Below are 16923 nucleotides of genomic sequence, written 5' to 3'. Positions count from 1 at the left end.
AGCTGAGTAAAACTTCCATTTTTCAGGCAGCTTGGAGCACAGCTGTGCATAGGGTCAAAGCCAAATCCACTGTGTTGTGAACACACGGCGCTGGGAGAGCCTGGGGAAAGGACAGGCCAAGCTGGATTCAAAAACATCTTTAGAAAAATCTATCTTCTTTATTTTTGAATATTTGGAATTTTATCCCGTTTCAAGGTCCTGCTTTCTGGGTTCTTTATTCTCTCTTCTGATAATGGTTCCTGGTGGGGGGGGGTGTTGTTTGGGTCCCTGTTAAGCCTCAGCTGCAGAAACCAGCTTTGAATTTTAAACATGCCCCCGCCCCCCCCTCTGCTGCTTAACCTCAGGCCCTGCCTCTTTCTTCGTCTCCCTCTGCCTCCCTACAGGCCAATCTCCGTCGCTTTTGGTTGACTCTCTGCCTTCCTTTTTAAAACGAATTTATTTTATTTTTGTGTGTCTGTGTGGTGTGCATGCACGTGTGTTTGTGCGTCGGTGTGCTCGTGAGTGCCGAAAGGCCTAGGCTGATGTTGGAGGCTTCCTCATCTCTCTCCACCTTATACACTGTGGAAGTGACTCTCACTTGACCCCATAGCTCATTGTTTTGAATGGACTGCCCAGCCGCTTTGCTCCAGGAGCTCTGGGCAGGCCATCATTTTTGCCTGGCATTTTTGAGGGGGTTCTGGGATCTGAATCCTGGTCCTTTTTACCCACTGAGCCATCCCCCCAGCTCCTGATCTCTGGTTTTCAGCTGGAGGGTTTTGACCGTTCATGTTTAATGGGCTGTCTCTGGGGTGGGGCTCATGTCCACTATCTTGCCTTTTCTTCCTGCTTCCTGCTTGTCCATGGCTCCGCCCCTCCCTTCCTTCTCTGCCTCGTATATTTCTCAGGATTCTATTTGTTGTTGCCTCATTTGTGTGACAGGGCTTTATCGTGTGTCCCAGGCTGGCCTTGAACTCCTGATCATCCTGCCTCTATTTTCTGGTGCTGGGAATATAGCCATGTGCCACCATGATTACTTTATGCCCAGTTCATGTGGTACTGGGGCTTGAACCCTACTTAGACTCTCTTGGACCCCAGTTTCTCCTCTCATGAGGGAATGGCAGTGTGGGCTCATCCAGCTTGGAGTGCAATGCGTCATGGCTCCTTCTGTCTTACCCCAGGCACTGCGCTGTGCTTGCAGTCTGAGGTTAGTTGTTAACCAGAGTTTATTGTTAGCCTCTGCTCCCCAAAATCCAAACAGATGAGGCTCAGCCACCTGTCCCAACACACCCACCACTGAGCCAAACAGCCTAAGGGCACAGGAGTGCTTCACTGTGTGTGGCTACCCTGGGGAAGGCAGGTAAAAACCTTTCCATGACTCCAGATCTGTCTCAGGGTCCGTTGTGGGGAGGGGGAACAAAGAGTCATTGTGTGTAACTGGGGATCTGGCTAGCCATTATCTCAGGACAGTGTCTGGGAAGTGACAACGAGGGGGTCCTTAGTTGTCACCTAAGCCGACAATCTGTTTCCAAGAGGTGACTGCTCCTATGCTGGGGGGTAGCCTCAACTCCCACCGTGTTTGGTGACTATCGTGGGTCAGCTGTCCTGTGAGGCTTCCTGTTGTCGGGGGGGCAGGTGTGGTCTCTTGTAAACATGTTTATTGGATAATCCGGATGTTTCTAGGAACCGCTGCACCTGCACTAAGGAGTCCCTTGACAGGAGAGAAGACAGATGAAGGAGCAGAGGGAAGAAATGGCAGCAGGCCAGTGCAGCGACTGGCCCCAGGCAGTACAGGCCATGTGCAGTGGACCAGGAGGGAGTGGGAGCATCCGCAGAGCCTTGGGAGCAGGGGGGAGAGGTTAGCTAGAGAAACACAGGGAACGGATGAAGAAAAGAAAGCTGGGTCTGCTTAGATGCACAGAACATAAGTTGGAGGCCGGAGGATCCCCAGCCCTCCGTGGAGCTGGCCTGGGTCCCCCTTTGTGCTGCACTCACGGCCCTGAGCTGTCACTTGATCATCTTGAAGCCCAATAATCCCCATCCTAGCTCCCCAGCCTTCCAAGGGCTGCAGCTCATGGCTGGGCTGGGAACACATTTTGTGAACGGCCAGGGCTGGACATATGTGAACAATTAGACTCCTCGAGATCCTCCACCAAGGAGCCAGGCCCCGAGACATGAAGTCATGCTTCTATTTTTCTCTCTTTCCTCCTGGAGAGATTTGGGGAGGGTAGAGGGACCTGGCCAAAAGGGGAGCAAAGATGGCGGAGCAGGAGACGCGGAGTAGGAGACGCGCTGGCTGGAAATTTGTCCTGGAAGCTGCACTTGGTTCCAGAAGGCGCTGGTCACCCTCAGGGTTCCCTCCTCTGGCCTCTGCTGCTTTTCCCTGATTCTTCCTATTGTTCTGAAGCCAGATGCAGGACTCCTGTTCCAGGATACTGACTCCCTCCCCCTCACAAGTTAGAACGAAGCCTTGGGTGAGGGGCACTGAGGGATTGCGGACGGGGGAAGGGCTGCCACTCTGCCAGGCACGCTGCGGAATCACTGTTTTCATTTTTTTTTTTTGAAGTCAAAACCGCTCATGAGGCTCCCCCCTCCCATACCCAGAGCCCCTCCATTATCCCTAGGCCATTTGGTGGTGGTTGCCATGGAGACCACAAAGCAAAATGGCATGCAAATCAACACGGCAAGAACAACAGGAGGAGATGGGCGCACGGAGTGAGGGTGGCTGGAAACGCCTCCACCCACAGCGCCCTGGGGTTTGAGGTGGTCCCCACTGGCAATCTTGTGAGGGACGGAGGCTGGGCTTACGGAGAGGATGACCAGGGGAAGCTCAGAGGGCTCTGTCTACCTGCTCCCTGGCCCAGTCTCTAGCACTAGCCATCACGTAGGGTCTGGGAGGGGCGCTATGCCTGGCTTGGGGCCAGAATGATGCTCAGGGCAGAGGCTTTCTTGGCCAGAAGATACCTGGCTCGTAGCCACCCAAGGGATGAGCATGACGGATTAGGCATCCCAAAGCCAGGTCCCTAGGGCTTGGCGTAGGCGCTTTCTTCCCACCCACTAGGAAACTGTCTCTGTTCAGACTCCCGGGGCCTCAAAGAGGCAGTGCAGCAGCTCAGCTTTTTTTTAAGAAGGAAGAGAAAAACCACGGCCCCCAAGAATCTAAATCTACGAACTTGGGGCCTCTTGAATGAAATGAGAGTTGACTGTGGAATTGGGAGTTTGGATGTTCTTTTCCTGTATCCTGGAGGTTTCCCCACCGAAGTTGATCAAAGGCCCAGGAAATGGCTTGTGATAGGTTAGCGGTCCTGGTGCCACCTCCTGGTCCTGCTTGGAGGCAGCTGGGAGTGATGGTAACCTCTGCACCTGGCCTTGCTCCCTGGTTCGGTTCGGAGTGATGCATGGTCTTCCTGGTTTTACCGAAGCAGCAGTCAGATCACACAGGACGGCTCCCTGAGCTCCATCTCGGCTGCATGGTTTTCTGAGCGCGTGCGCGCGCGCACACACACACACACACACACACACACACACACACACACACACACACATCCTGCAGAAGTAGTAGGGTCAGGGCTAGGAAGGACCTGCTCCATTAGTTCATAACTTTTTCACCCAGAACTCCATAGCCCATTGGGTTCTGAAGTGGAAACTTAAGTATTCTTTGGAAAAATCAGTTGTGCTCGGTGGATTTTTGCTGGGGCAAAGGAGCATTTCGCCGAAGAGGACACAGGAGAGAGGATGCTCTGGTAAGGCAAGCACGTGAAAGGACACATGATGAAGGAGTCTTCACTAATGAGATGTATGTATGTATTGGTCTGCCTTGCATTGCATAGTTGAGCTCCATTTGTCAGGACTCCATAGAGAGAAGCACACCAAAAAACAAAACAAAACAAAACAAAAAAAAACTTCTGGTGGTGAGTTATGGCTTCATGCTGTTTCCCCAGACTTGGGCTGATTGGGGAAGGGTGATGTCAATTGAGACAGACACACAGGCTGAGGCAGGATACTTGGTGAGAAGACCTGTGGAGGACACGTATGTTTGAGGGAGTATAAATAGGACTGGATGGACAGTGATGGGAGCTGGCTTGGCGAGGCTGAGCTTGAAGCTTGCTTATACAGCTAGTTTGGCTTGCCTACAGAGCTCGCTGGACAATGCTTATTGATCTGCGCTGATTTTAGCTTCATTGAGAGAGACACAGCTGAGAACTTTTCCTGGTGTCCTGGTCCCTCCCGCTGACTTGTGCTGATTTGGCCGAGGCCTGGCTGTATCTGCTAGGTCCTGCACCGCTGCTATCTGGACACTGCTGAACTGGACTGCTCGTATGTCTGTGGAGTATTTGCGAGTGGATCGAGCTGCCGCTGCTGACCTGTGAACTGAACTGCTGATAACCTGACAACGAGGATAGGATTTGCTCCAAAGAACCATTTCTGAACAGGTCCACTTCCCCCGTATCCTTTCTTTTCCTCTACCTCTGGTGGGTGGTGGGCTAAAGGGAGGTTAAGGCGATTAAGAACCATCGTTAAAAATAGGCTTTGACAAAAAAAATTAAAGTTCCAAGATTCTGTGTTCATGGTCCCATCCGCTTGCTCATTTTCCTTTGGGGCATTTCCCCTTTCCACGGGAGTGAAACTCAGGAAACTCTCCTGCCTCAGAAGATGAAGAGACTGACTCTCTGACCCCTGCTCCAGGAACATCAGAGGATCAGCTCTCCTGGTGTTTGGCCCCCTGTGTGTGTGACTCAGGATGGACTCAGGAGCAGGGTCACCGTCCTTGGTGAGTTGAGGCCAGGGCTGCAGGGCTAATGTCTCCCTCCTTGCTGTGTTCTGATGTGTTTCGAGACTTTCCTCAAAACCACGTGGTGATGGCATCTGCAGGTGGCCTTTGGCAGGCGATTGGGCTCCATGTTTCATAAGAACAAGAAGAGAGGGCTTGGGGGATGGGAGGGGCTGGAAGCGTTGTTTGTGTGACCCCATGAATGGGAAGAAGAGAGAAAAGCAGGAGGGGGAAGGGGAGAGAGGGAGAGGGATAGGAAGGGAGGGAGGGGGAGAAGTGGGAGGGGAAGGGAGAGGGGGTGGGGAAAGAGGGGGAGAGTTGCATACTGATGGCTCTCAAGTTATGCTTGAAATTCCCTTTCCTTTTCTCTCTCATTTGGTAAGATGACGGTGGTGGATCTTAAGCTGGAGGACACTGCAGTCCAGGAAGGTAAAGCCAGGACTCACTAGGCTCACAAGAGAGGTTAGGTCTGCATCTTTTCCCTGTAAATGGGGTTTCTGGTGAGATTTCTGGAACACTGCAGGTTTACAGCTGAGAAGGAGACAGGACTTAGCAGGGGTAGTTGTATTGGAGTCCCTGTGCTCTGTTAACCGGCTTCAACCAGATCCCTGGGTGAGAGGTTCCTGTGTCTTTTCCTGTTCCTGAGAACTCCCCTGCCTCTCTGTCCTTTCCCTGTCTCTCTGTCCTTTCTCAGTCAGCTCCAAGTTTGTGCAGATAGGGAGGTGTCCCCCAGGAGCCACCATGTTGCTTTCGCATCTACCAGCGGGCGCAATAGGGCATCACGTGGAGAGGAAGCCTGAGCAAGGAGGGCTCAGTAGTCCGTGGACAGAGTCTGTGTGACTGAGCAAGCCTGTGGGTTACTGTCGGGCCTCAGCTGCCAGATACAGTCTGACGGATTGCTCAGCCTCCGGTGCTACCTCCCAGGAGGCCATAGTTTGCTGTTGGGAGGGATTAAAAGTCCTGAACTCAGATCTGGTCTTCTGGGTTGAGGGGTTGAGTCAGAACGCAGAGAAGGGAAGCTTCCGATGAGAACACGGCCCTCTGAAGACACGCCCCTCTGAAGGCACGCCCCGGCAGACATGCTCCGGCAGACACGCCCCTTCGAACACTCCCCCTGCGGGCACGCCCCTCAGCAGACACGCCCTTGGCTGACCCAGCCCTCTGCCTGCACAGCAAAGGCCTGAGTAGTAGAAACAGAAGGATCTACAGCAGACTTGAACCCCCTATTCCACTGTACCTCTGACCTGCAGGGGACCCAGAATCAAGGCGACTCCAATTCTTTCCTTTTCTTTTCTTTTCTTTTTTTTTTTCCCCAGAGCTGAGGACCGAACCCAGGGCCTTAAGCTTGCTAGGCAAGCGCTCTACCATTGAGCTAAATACCCAACCCCTCCAATTCTTTTCTTAAACATGTTTATATTTTATTTTTCAAAATATCTTGTTGGGTTTTTTTTTAATCTTCTTGCTTTTGTCTAATTCTCATTTACATATTTTTCTTTATTTTGTAGTGAAAATTTTTAATCAATTTTCTGAGTATTCTTCTTCTCTTTCTCCCCTTCCTTAGGGCCCTCCTTTTTTCACCTTCACTCTTGTTAACGTTAAGTTTAGCAGTAGAATTATGTAGAAAATATTCTACATAATTTTTGCTCCTTTCCATCTCTTAGGATTTATTTTTTATTATTGTAAATTAGGTGTCCGTGCATGGGTATGTACGTGCACGCCGGTAGAGGTCATGCGTGTAGAGGACAGTAGAGGGTGATGGATCTCCTGAAGCTGTGAATTCTGGGAATCGAACTCGGGGTCTCTACAAGAGCAGTATTCACTCAACTGAGCCATCCCTCCAACCCTTCCCTTCGATGCTTATTGGTGGAACAGCAGTGGCCTTGAACTGCCTCTATATCTGTATGTCTGGCTTGTTTCCGGTACGGTTGGTACGCCCACTCATTTTCTCTGAATGGGATTGGAGATGCAGCTGTCCTGAAAATGGTTTGACTATGTTTGGCCTAGGGAGTGGCACTATTAGGAGGTACGGCCTTGTTGGAGTAGGCGTGGCCTTGTTGGAGTAGGCGTGGCCTTGTTGGAGTAGGCGTGGCCTTGTTGGAGTAGGTGTGTCACTGTGGGCGTGGGCTTTGAGACCCTCCTCCTTGCTGCCTGTAAGTCAGTCTCCTCCTAGCAGCCTTCAGGTGAAGATGTAGAACTCTGAGCTCTTCCTGCACCATGCCTGCCTGAATGTTGCCATGTTCCTACCTTGATGATAAGGAACTGAACTTCTGAACCTGTAAGCCAGCCCCAGTTAAGTGGTGTCCGTTCACAGCAGTGACTAAGACGGTGGCTACTAAGAAAACAACGGAGGCATAGATCGTGGGGCCGAGGCGTCCAATAACAGCCGTCTGCAAGCAGAGATTCAGAGAACAGCAACTGCTGAGTCTGAAAAGCCGGATGCTCAGCGGTTCTGTTGGGTGTGGAAGGCCTGGGAGCTCCTCAGAGTCGCCATGTTGAAAGGGAAGCTGGAGTCTGACGTCAGTGGTTGAGGACGGCAACTACAGATACACTAGGGGTGTGGCTTGCATGTGCACGAGCTCCCTTCTTTCTCCACCTTCCTTTGCCAGCCTGCCGGTCTGCCAGCCCGTTGGATGGCATTGCCCACACTCAGGAAGTGTCTCCTTCATTCCCCAGCTACCGTCCTGCCTGCCGATTGTCGGTGGACGTACATGTCTTGATACAGTTAAATTGACACTTGTGGTTATAGGCTAAGATCTTTCAAAACCTATTTTAATAAGGGATCTTAAATGCTTTAACCTCCCTTCTAGCCTACCACCCACCAGAGGTAGGGGCAAGGAAAGGTTTATAGGACCGAGGGGGATGTGGACCTGTTTAGATCTAGTTCATTAGAGCGATTCCAGTCTTCATTGTCAGGGTATCAGCAGTGGCTCAATCTAAAAGAAACAGAGGCTCAGCCTCTCGGCCCGAGTCAATGGCAAGAAGCCACCGAAACATCAGGAGTTCCCTGATGCATTTCTCTCTAGGAAATCATGAAGAAGGCAATACCACAGCATTGTCAGCAAAAACAAGCTGAGCAAAGCCCAACAAAGACCAGCAGAGTAGCCAGAGTACCGTCCACTGTCTGTTGGGTTCTGTTGGCTGATCCCTTTCCAAGCGTCATGCGTCCTCCCAGACGTCCACTCCAGCAAAGCATCACATGTCTGGGAAGCATCCTTTCAGGCTGTGATTAAGAGCACCGGCTGCACTTCCAGAGGTCCTGAGTTCAACTCCCAACAACCACATGGTAACCCACAACCAGAAATTTCCACTTCCCATGGTGGTTTGAATGAGATGTCTCCCCCATAGTCTTAGACATCTGAATCCTTAGACCCCTGTTGGTGATGCTGTGTGAGGGAAATTAGGAGGTGTGGCCTCGTGGGAGGAAGTGTGTCCCTGGAGGCTCTCAGAGTAAAAACCCTCACCCAATGCTAGTTTGTTCTCTTTGCTTCATGCTTATGTTTCAGGATGTGACGTCTGAGGTCGGGGCTAGGGGTAGGGGGGCTGGAGAGATGGCTCAGTGGTTAAGAGCACTGACTACTCTTTCAGAGGTCCTGAGTTCAATTCCCAGCAACCACGTGGTGGCTCACAGCCATCTGTATCAGATTCTGGTGTATCTAAGATAGCTACAGTGCACTCATGTACATTAAATAAAGCCTCAGGAGCTTCCTGCTCCCGTGTCATACCCACCCTTTGTTCCAATGCTTCTGCTCCAACATGGACTTGCACCCCTCTGGAACCACAGCACAAACCCAAATAAACCCTTTCTTCTACGAGTTGCCTTGAGCCTGGTGTTTCACCACAGGAACAGAAGACGAGACCCAGTGCTATTCCCTAATATGAAGCCGGAAGAGATGCCTGCTCCCATGTGCAAACTGACACACGTGTACATGTGAACGTGCTCCCATGTGCAAACCAACACACCTATACACGTGAACATGCTCCCATGTGCAAACCAACACACGTGTACATGTGGACGTGCTCCCATGTGCAAACCAACACACCTATACACGTGAACGTGCTCCCATGTGCAAACCGACACACCTGTACACGTGAACGTGCTCTCATGCGCAAACCGACACACCTATACACGTGAGCATGTTCCCATGTGCAAACTGACACACCTGTACACATGAACATGCTCCCATGTGCAAACTGACACGTGTGCACTCCAACATAACAAAGCAAAGCAGCCTGTTTCCACCACAGCCCATTCTCACTCATGTCGAGCAGATGTGACTCTCACGTGTCAGCACTGCACAGTCAGGTGGATGCAGTCACCCATATCCCTCACCTCTGCATGAATCTCACACCCCCAACCCTGAGCAGGGAGGCCGCAGAAATGCCGTCTCCTCCCTCGGTACACAGCCTTGCTGTCTGGCCCTGGCTTACAAGTGCAGAGACGACTCCACTAAGGGGAACAAGGAGAAAGTGACCTTCGAGGTAGCTCTTGGGTCCACCTTCAGCACACGTAGAGACCTAGGCTTCGGGAAGCACAGCCTGTGCCGCAGAGTCTGAAACACGCAAGCGGCCTGTTTGCCTGTTGCTCTGGGCAGCACAGAGTCTGCTCTTTCCTTCCTTTGTATCCAACCTCTGCCTCCTATGTAGCAAGAAGCTTCTGAAATTTCTCATGGCCACCATGTCCTTCAATGGCTTTTCCCTGTCCTGGATCTCTGCTCCTTCGGCTGTACCCCATAGTCTCCTCTGGGAGTCTTGGCTCCCATTTTATCTGAAGTGTTTATGTAGCAGCACCAATGAGTATCTGGGCAGGACCTTCCATTCTGTACGCATACACACACACACACACACACACACACACACACACACAGGCAGACACACACACACACACACACAGAGGCATACACACACAGGCACGCACACACATGCACACTCACACAAGTACCAAATATGGAGCTGCCAGGCAGGCCTGAGAAGTCATATAATCAGGGTGGGAGATGTGGGCCCAGAGGAAGTGGTCAGAGTCAGAGGGAAATTTTTCCCTCTCAGCCAATAGCGTCCATCGACATACTCCGCTCCTATGGCTCTGAAACTGAGGGGCCAATAGCTTTGTCTTCCCTTCCCTCCCATCCTCCACCAGCTTCTTCTGCCAGGAGCCGATCTAGCTGTGCTTCCCTCCCCAAACCTGGATTCTGTTCTTCCTATGCACGGGCTCCTGCCTGCATCCCACTTCAGACACCCTTGTCAGACAGCACAGCCCACCACAGTCCCAGGCTCCCCTCCTCCCCAGGCTAATAACACCTTCGGGAAGTCCTGCAGATCAGCAGTCAGCCAAAGGGCAGCACGGGCACCGTCATCCAGGACCTGGACAGTTGGGGCTACACAGTGACAGGGGAGTCACCGTCAATGAACTGATCAGGTGTGATGGCCAGATGGCAGATGATGTGACTGTGACTGGGATGAGGGTCCCGGGAAGTCCTGGGGAGCCAGGGTTGTTAGGCTAGACTGAATGATAAAAATAGAAAAAGTTAAGAGTTGTGGTCCTCCTGGCTTGTTTGCCAGGAGTGAGTTTATGTGCATATGTGTGCATGTGCACAGGGAGGCCAGAGACCAACCTCAGGTGTTGTTCCTCAGACACGGTCTGCATTTGTTTGTTTGTTTTGTTTTGCTTCTCACTAAGTAAGTGAGACTGGCTGACCAGTGAGCCCTAGGAATCCTGCTGTCTCTGCTTCCCAGCATCCACAAACACCAGCCCTCCCTGCTTTGTTTACGTGGATACTGAGATCAAATACAGGTCCTCACGTTTACACAGAGAGGACCTTCTCCCCAAATCCCATCCCAGATATATTTGTTAGAGGAATACAAAGCTGGCTCACTCAGTTCCTGAGCTTGTGGGAGCACCTTCTCTGGCACTCCTGATATTGCATTCATGGCCCTGAGGGTTGTAATTGTGATCGAGGGGACAGAGGTAGGAAAATGGCCAGGAAAACACTGTGCAGGCCGGGAGGAGGAATCCTGGCAGAGCGGGATAGATCCTGTGGATGGATGGTGGATGGATTGGCACATAGAACTGGGAACCAAAGTCCTGGCAGAAGCGACCGAGTACAGGGACCTCAGGTTCCCTGAATCTCAAAGGACATCCTGGCCACACACACGAACCCTGTAGGAGTCCCAGGTACCACCTCTAAGTGGACAGGGGCTCTCCAATACCGAAGAGCATTCAGCAGCCTGAGCTGGCAGGCTCACACTCGCAGACTTGCACACGACATGGAGACGCATGGAGTTGTGGTGCTATGGACTCTCAGCAGACACAACCCTCTTTCTACAGAAGGAACTTCTTGATAAAGATGAGACATTGAGAGTTCTCCAAGACCCACTGTGTCTTTTTCCAAAGGGAGAAGGAACCAGCTTTCTCAGTCCTGGTGCAGGTCCCAGGAGATGAGGGAACAAAGATGTCCTCCACCGAGGTACCGCTTGCTTGGCAAGAGACCTGAAACCCTGGGCTGTCTGTGCCAGCGACCACAGCAGCAGTCGTGTGTGACAAGCTGCAAAGGACTGTTTCCAAATTAATGTAGCAGGGTCAGCTGTTGACGTGAACACTTTTACTCTCCTCAGACACAGGCAACACCAAGAGCCCTGGGCCCACGTGACAGGCAACATGCAGAATATGGGGCCTTTCCCGTATTCGATTTTTCCTTTTTTAAAAAAATGCATTTTTTTTATTTTGTTTTTATTGGTGTTTTGCCCGTGTGTGTGTCTATGTGAGGGTGTCAGAAGCCTGGAGGTTTCTGGAGGAACTGGAGTTTCAGACTGGTGTAAGCTGCCTTGTGGGTGCTGGGAAAAGCATCCAGTGCTCTTATCCTCTGAGACATCTCTCCATCCCATCCCGCCCCCCATGTTCTAGTTTTCAAAGGGAAAGCAGAGACTGGAGCCCCATGGGCACGGGCCAGGGTTGAGTCTCCTCTTGCCATTTTGTCTGCATGACAGCCATGGTACTGTTACCCAACACGTAAGGAAATGCAGAACAGGAGGTCACTTTCCCAGAGCCAAGGGACTGTGGGGGACAGGGCAGCATCTGAACTCAGTCCTGGTTGTGCCAAAGTGATGTCAGTCCTAGAAACTAAACTCAGGTCCCCCGGAAGCACTGAGCCAGCTCTCTAGCCCCGTACTCTGAACTTGTTTGTAGGACAAAATTTCATCTGTACAGGCTGAGCAGAAGAGGGGGCTGTGCATGGTGCACACAGTCCTATTTTAAAAAAATTTTTTAAAGATTTATTTATTATATGTAAGTACACTGTAGTTGTCTTCAGACACACCAGAAGAGGGCATCGGATCCCATCACAGATGGTTGTGAGCCACCATGTGGTTGCTGGGAATTGAACTCAGGACCTCTGGAAGAGCAGTCAGTGCTTGTGACCACTGAGCCATCTCTCCAGCCCCCTATTTTAAAATTTTAAATTGTGTCTTCGTGTTTATTGTACGCACACATGGAGGTCAGAGGGCAACCTTCGAGTGTCGTTTCTTTCATTCCACTATGTGGGATGCAGAATATGAGGCCTAGCCAGGAGAATTCAGGTCATCAGGCTTGGCTGGGAGCAAGTGCCTTTACCCACAGAGCCATCTTGTTGTTGTTACCTTTGAGGTGAGAAGGCCAGACTGAGTCTATGATGGGCTTCGAATTGGCAGTCCAGGAGACTAGGCCTAAGAACTGGGCAAGCCCAAGCAAGTCAGTTATTAGAAAAAAACACAGGCTTCAAGAAGCTAGTCAGAAAAATGCCATCAGAAGCTGGCCAGTGAAACAAGGGCAGTGGGTCAGCAACAGTTTCCAGACCTCCCCAGTAACAGTGTCCAGCCCCTACCCCCCATAGTGGTTCTGGAATGCCCCTAGAGATGGAGAAAGATAAAGGTCACCTAATGTGCTTTAAATCGGGCCTGCGAGCTCACTTGGGTGTCTCCATCTTGGAGTGGGAGACCCCAGCATGCAGGACTTCTGCAGAATAAAACACTCTTTGCTTTCGCATACTATTTGAGTCCTGGGTATCATTCTTTGGTGAGTCCTGGACCCTTACAGAGGGAACTGAGCCTCTAAGGCAATGGTTCTCAACCTGTGGGCTGTGACCTCTTTGGGGGTGGGATGACCTTTTCACATGGGTCACAGATCAGATACCCTGCATATCGGATATTTACACTATGATCCATATCAGTAGTAAAATTATAATTATGAGATAACAATGAAATAATGTTATTGTTGGGGGAGGTTTACCACAATATGACGAAACTTATTACAGGGTTTGAAACGGCTTGAAACCATTGCTCTAAGGCTTTCATCCAAGGACACGCATGACTGAGAAGTGCTACGGCCTGAAAAGGAGGTATTCTCCATAGGCTCATGGGTGTGAACGTTTGGTTCCCGGCAATGGGGCCGTTGGGAAAGTTGTGCACCTTTGAGGACTAGCAGGATAGGCATGAGACATGTTCCCTTAGATTCCAGCTTAACCCTTGTTTCCTGTCTGTCTCCACACTGTGACCAGCCTCACAGGCTCACTGCCACAAAGTAGCTGGCCCCCGCCACCTTGCCTTCTGCACTTCAGTGACTGTGAGCCAACACGAGCCTTGTTTCCTTGAAGTTGCTCCCGTAGGCTTTCATCAAGGTTTTCAGCAAGGAGAGGCACTAATGCAAGTTCCCCCACTCCTAAAACAAACTAGTCAACAGGTGCTTGCTGGACCCTGGCCATGGACTTTGGGGAGCAGACATGTCCCTCCTATGACGTCTAATGCTACCTCACATAGTTTGTACGGCTGGGCTTGTGTGAGTCAGGCTGGGCATGGTGATCCGTCTACCCTGCCTGGACGAGTCTAGCCTCAAATCTTGCCCTAATGTTCTTCCCGCAAGGGCTCACAGGTGCTGGATTTAGTTTTATGAGACATCGTTTTGCACAGGGACCTTATGATGTCCCTGGAAATGCTCGGGGCAGAGGCAAAGCCTGCACGGAAGGGTCCTTGCTTACTGTGTGGGACCCCAGGAGAAACCCGGGACACAGGCCTGACTGTCCTCCCATCCCTGAGCCCAAGACTCATCTATCTTCCTTCCTGATACCTCCCCCAGCGCCACTCAGTTGTCAGCAAGACTGAGCATATTAAGCAAGTGCGAAGACGCCTTCCCGCTCCTATTTATCTAAGCCATATGCACCTGTCAATCAGAACCCATAAGTACAACCAGCCCCTGGGGGAGGCTGAGACAGGAGAGCTGAGACTTACCTCGGAGGGTCCCCTCCTCACCTCCTACTAAGTGCCGGGCATCATTGGAGGGGCTAGAGATGGGACAGAAGGAAACGAAGGCCAAAGGGCAGGGACGGCAGGGTTAGGGGTGTGGACAGATGCGGCTAAAACGCATCCTAAATGGTTGTGTGATGTGAGTTGTATGAGGCAGAGGGGGAGTTGAGGGGAAGGGATTCGGGTTGGTGGGGGAGGGGGGGTTGAAGTGTAGGGCAGGGAAGCAAGACAGACCGGAAAAGAATTTCAAGTCTGAGTTCCAAGGAAGCTATGCTGGTGGCCTTGGGACCAGCCAACCTGCTCAGCCTGGAACCTGTGTCAGCCAGCCAGCCAGAGACTCTGGATGCTCTGTGTGTGTGTGTGTGTGTGTGTGTGTGTGTGTGTGTGTGTGTGTGTGTGTGTGTGTAAGTGCTAAGTTGGCAGACTGTGAAGGCATGGTGTGCTCAGGACCTGCTCTGAGAGGAGAGTCCCTCAGAGATGGAGGCATGAATAAAACACAGGCAGTTCTTACCTAGACGTCAACCCAGAGTGTGCCTAAGCGTAAAAAAAAAAAAAAAAAAAAAAAAAAAACAAGGAAAGATAAAAGCCAGGGTGGAAATCAGAGTTCATTCCTCAAGCCGATCCCAGACTGCCAGAGGCCATCCTTTACTGAGAAAGATCAGGAAGGCTTGGGATGCTTGAACAGCTAGGGTGCTGTGATTGATTAGTGATGTCTGCTATTGTCAGGAAGGTGGGAAGTGGCTGCAGGAGACTCTGGTTTTGCTTTAAATCCTAGCCTGGGAGAAGAGTGGAAGTCTAGCTGAACTATGACACTGATGTCTAGAGCTGAGTGGTGAGGACTGGCAGGACAGAAGGCCGGAAGCAGGAAGGCTTCAGAGAAGCTAGAAGGTGTGTGAAAGATTGGAGCAATGAGCCAAAATACAGGCTCTACCTGGGGCCAGATGCCCAAGCCTGGATTGTGGGAAGTGCAACCTCTTGCTTTTGCAGTGGTGGATGGGGACTGGCACACCCACTGCACCTGGGCTCACATCCCTCTGCGCCCCTCCCACCTACCATCTGCATACATTGTTGCAATGCATGGAATTAAATGACTGCCCAGCCTGGGCTCAGAACCTTGATCCTGGGTTAGTTATTTTTACTCTGTGACTCTCAGTGCCTTTATTTACAAATGTGGCCCATAAAACCCTGAGGGATTAAGAGAGTGCATACAGCTCAAGTGTGAGACATTCAGTGAGTAGAGGGTTTGCCTAGAATGCAGGAAGCCCTGGGTTCCAATCTATCCCAGCCCGCAGAGGCAGGGGCAGGAGGATAAGAAAGTCAAGGTCATATTCGGCTGCATGGGGAGCTTGAGGCCACGGTGGGATCTTAGCTACCTGAGCTCCAGTCTCAAAGGGGGGTGGGGGTGCAAATCCACGCAATGCCTGGTTCTAACAAGGGTGTGACCCAAGTAACAATCAGCCGTCACAGCCTCTGTTGGTGTAAGGACACAGAGGATGTGACAGACTTAGGGTTGTGCCACCCTAACTCTGCGTGTTAAGCCTGGACTCTGTGTGGAAGTGTTAGAAGGTGGGGCCTCTGGGAGATGACTAGATCACAAGGGAGGAGCCCTGTGAGCGAGACCCCAGACTGCTTGGCCCCAGGAGAAGTTTCGATTCCCCTCTCTCCCAGTGAGGTTAAAGAAAGCCAGCCAGCTTCCACTGAGGATGAAACCATCCCCTCCCTGAGCTGGGGCTCCCAGCCTCTAGGACTGTAAAAGGTGAACTTCCTGATTCAACCACTCTGTCTGCCATACTTGTGTTATAGATGACGCTCAGGCCACTGGTCTGTAGCCACTGGTCCTAGCCAACTCTAGCTCAGGTTAGACCCCTTAGGTCTGCGAGCCCACACTTCAACTATTGCTATCCTGTTTCTGAAAATGTGGAGTGTTTTATGTGCGTGTATGTGCTGTGTGTGTAACATGTATGTGCTAGTGCCTGTAACAGCTTGAGGTTGACATCTTCCTCCACCACTGCCTACCTTATGTCCTAAGGCAGAGTCTCCCCTTGAACCTATTCCTCAGTCCCCACCATTCCTACCTGGATTTTAACTGGGTTCTGGGGATCTAAACTCTGGCCCTCACACCTACACAGCGAGTACTGAGTACTGTACCTGCTGGGACCTCGCCCCTGCTCTCCCAAAAGGCTTTATTGGAGTAGACACAGCTGACCGTTGGCATAACCCCCTGGTATCTTCATGGCCTGCAGAGGCATGAAGATAGCTTCCTAGGAGGGTCAGAGGCAGCCCAGGGTAGCGTGCTTGCCTGGCACGGGTGAGGCCTTGAGTCTGAGAGGAGAAGAAGAGGTATACTTGGATAAATGAACAGAGTCTAGTTCGGGAAGAGAGGTGCAAATGCACAGCTGATGCGTTCTCGACAAACTCACCAGGAGTTCATGAAGGGACAGCACAGCCTTGTTAGCCTCTGGTGCTAAAATGGGAGCTTTTCCTATAGAAGAAGGAAGATGCCAGCCCTTATGCCTGGGTACTACTTGGAAATGGTCATAGACCTAAGTGTGTGTGCGGAAGCCACACAGAATTAAACACCACAGTTGCAAGGCTTGAGAGCGATCAGCCACATGGAAGAGAACACAGAAGTTTAGAACTCTCTGGGAAAATGGGCAGATTGATTTCTTCCAATCGATAGCTCTGCTCTTTAGAACTTCAGCTTAGGGCCAGCGAGACGGCTCATCGGGGAAAGGTGATTGCTGGCAAGTCTGACAACTTGAGTTCGAGCATGGACACCTCCATGGTGGAAGGAGAGAAGTGACTTCTACAAGTTGTCCTGGGAACTCCACCAGGACACCACAACATGTGCATTTGAGCACACACACACACACACACACACACACACACACACACACACACACCACTGT

This window comes from Rattus norvegicus, chromosome 10, assembly GCF_021556685.1.
Source record: "Rattus norvegicus strain SHRSP/BbbUtx chromosome 10, alternate assembly SHRSP_T2T, whole genome shotgun sequence".
In the NCBI taxonomy this organism is placed as follows: Eukaryota; Metazoa; Chordata; class Mammalia; order Rodentia; family Muridae; genus Rattus; species Rattus norvegicus.
Note: the sequence above shows the minus strand (reverse complement) of the source record.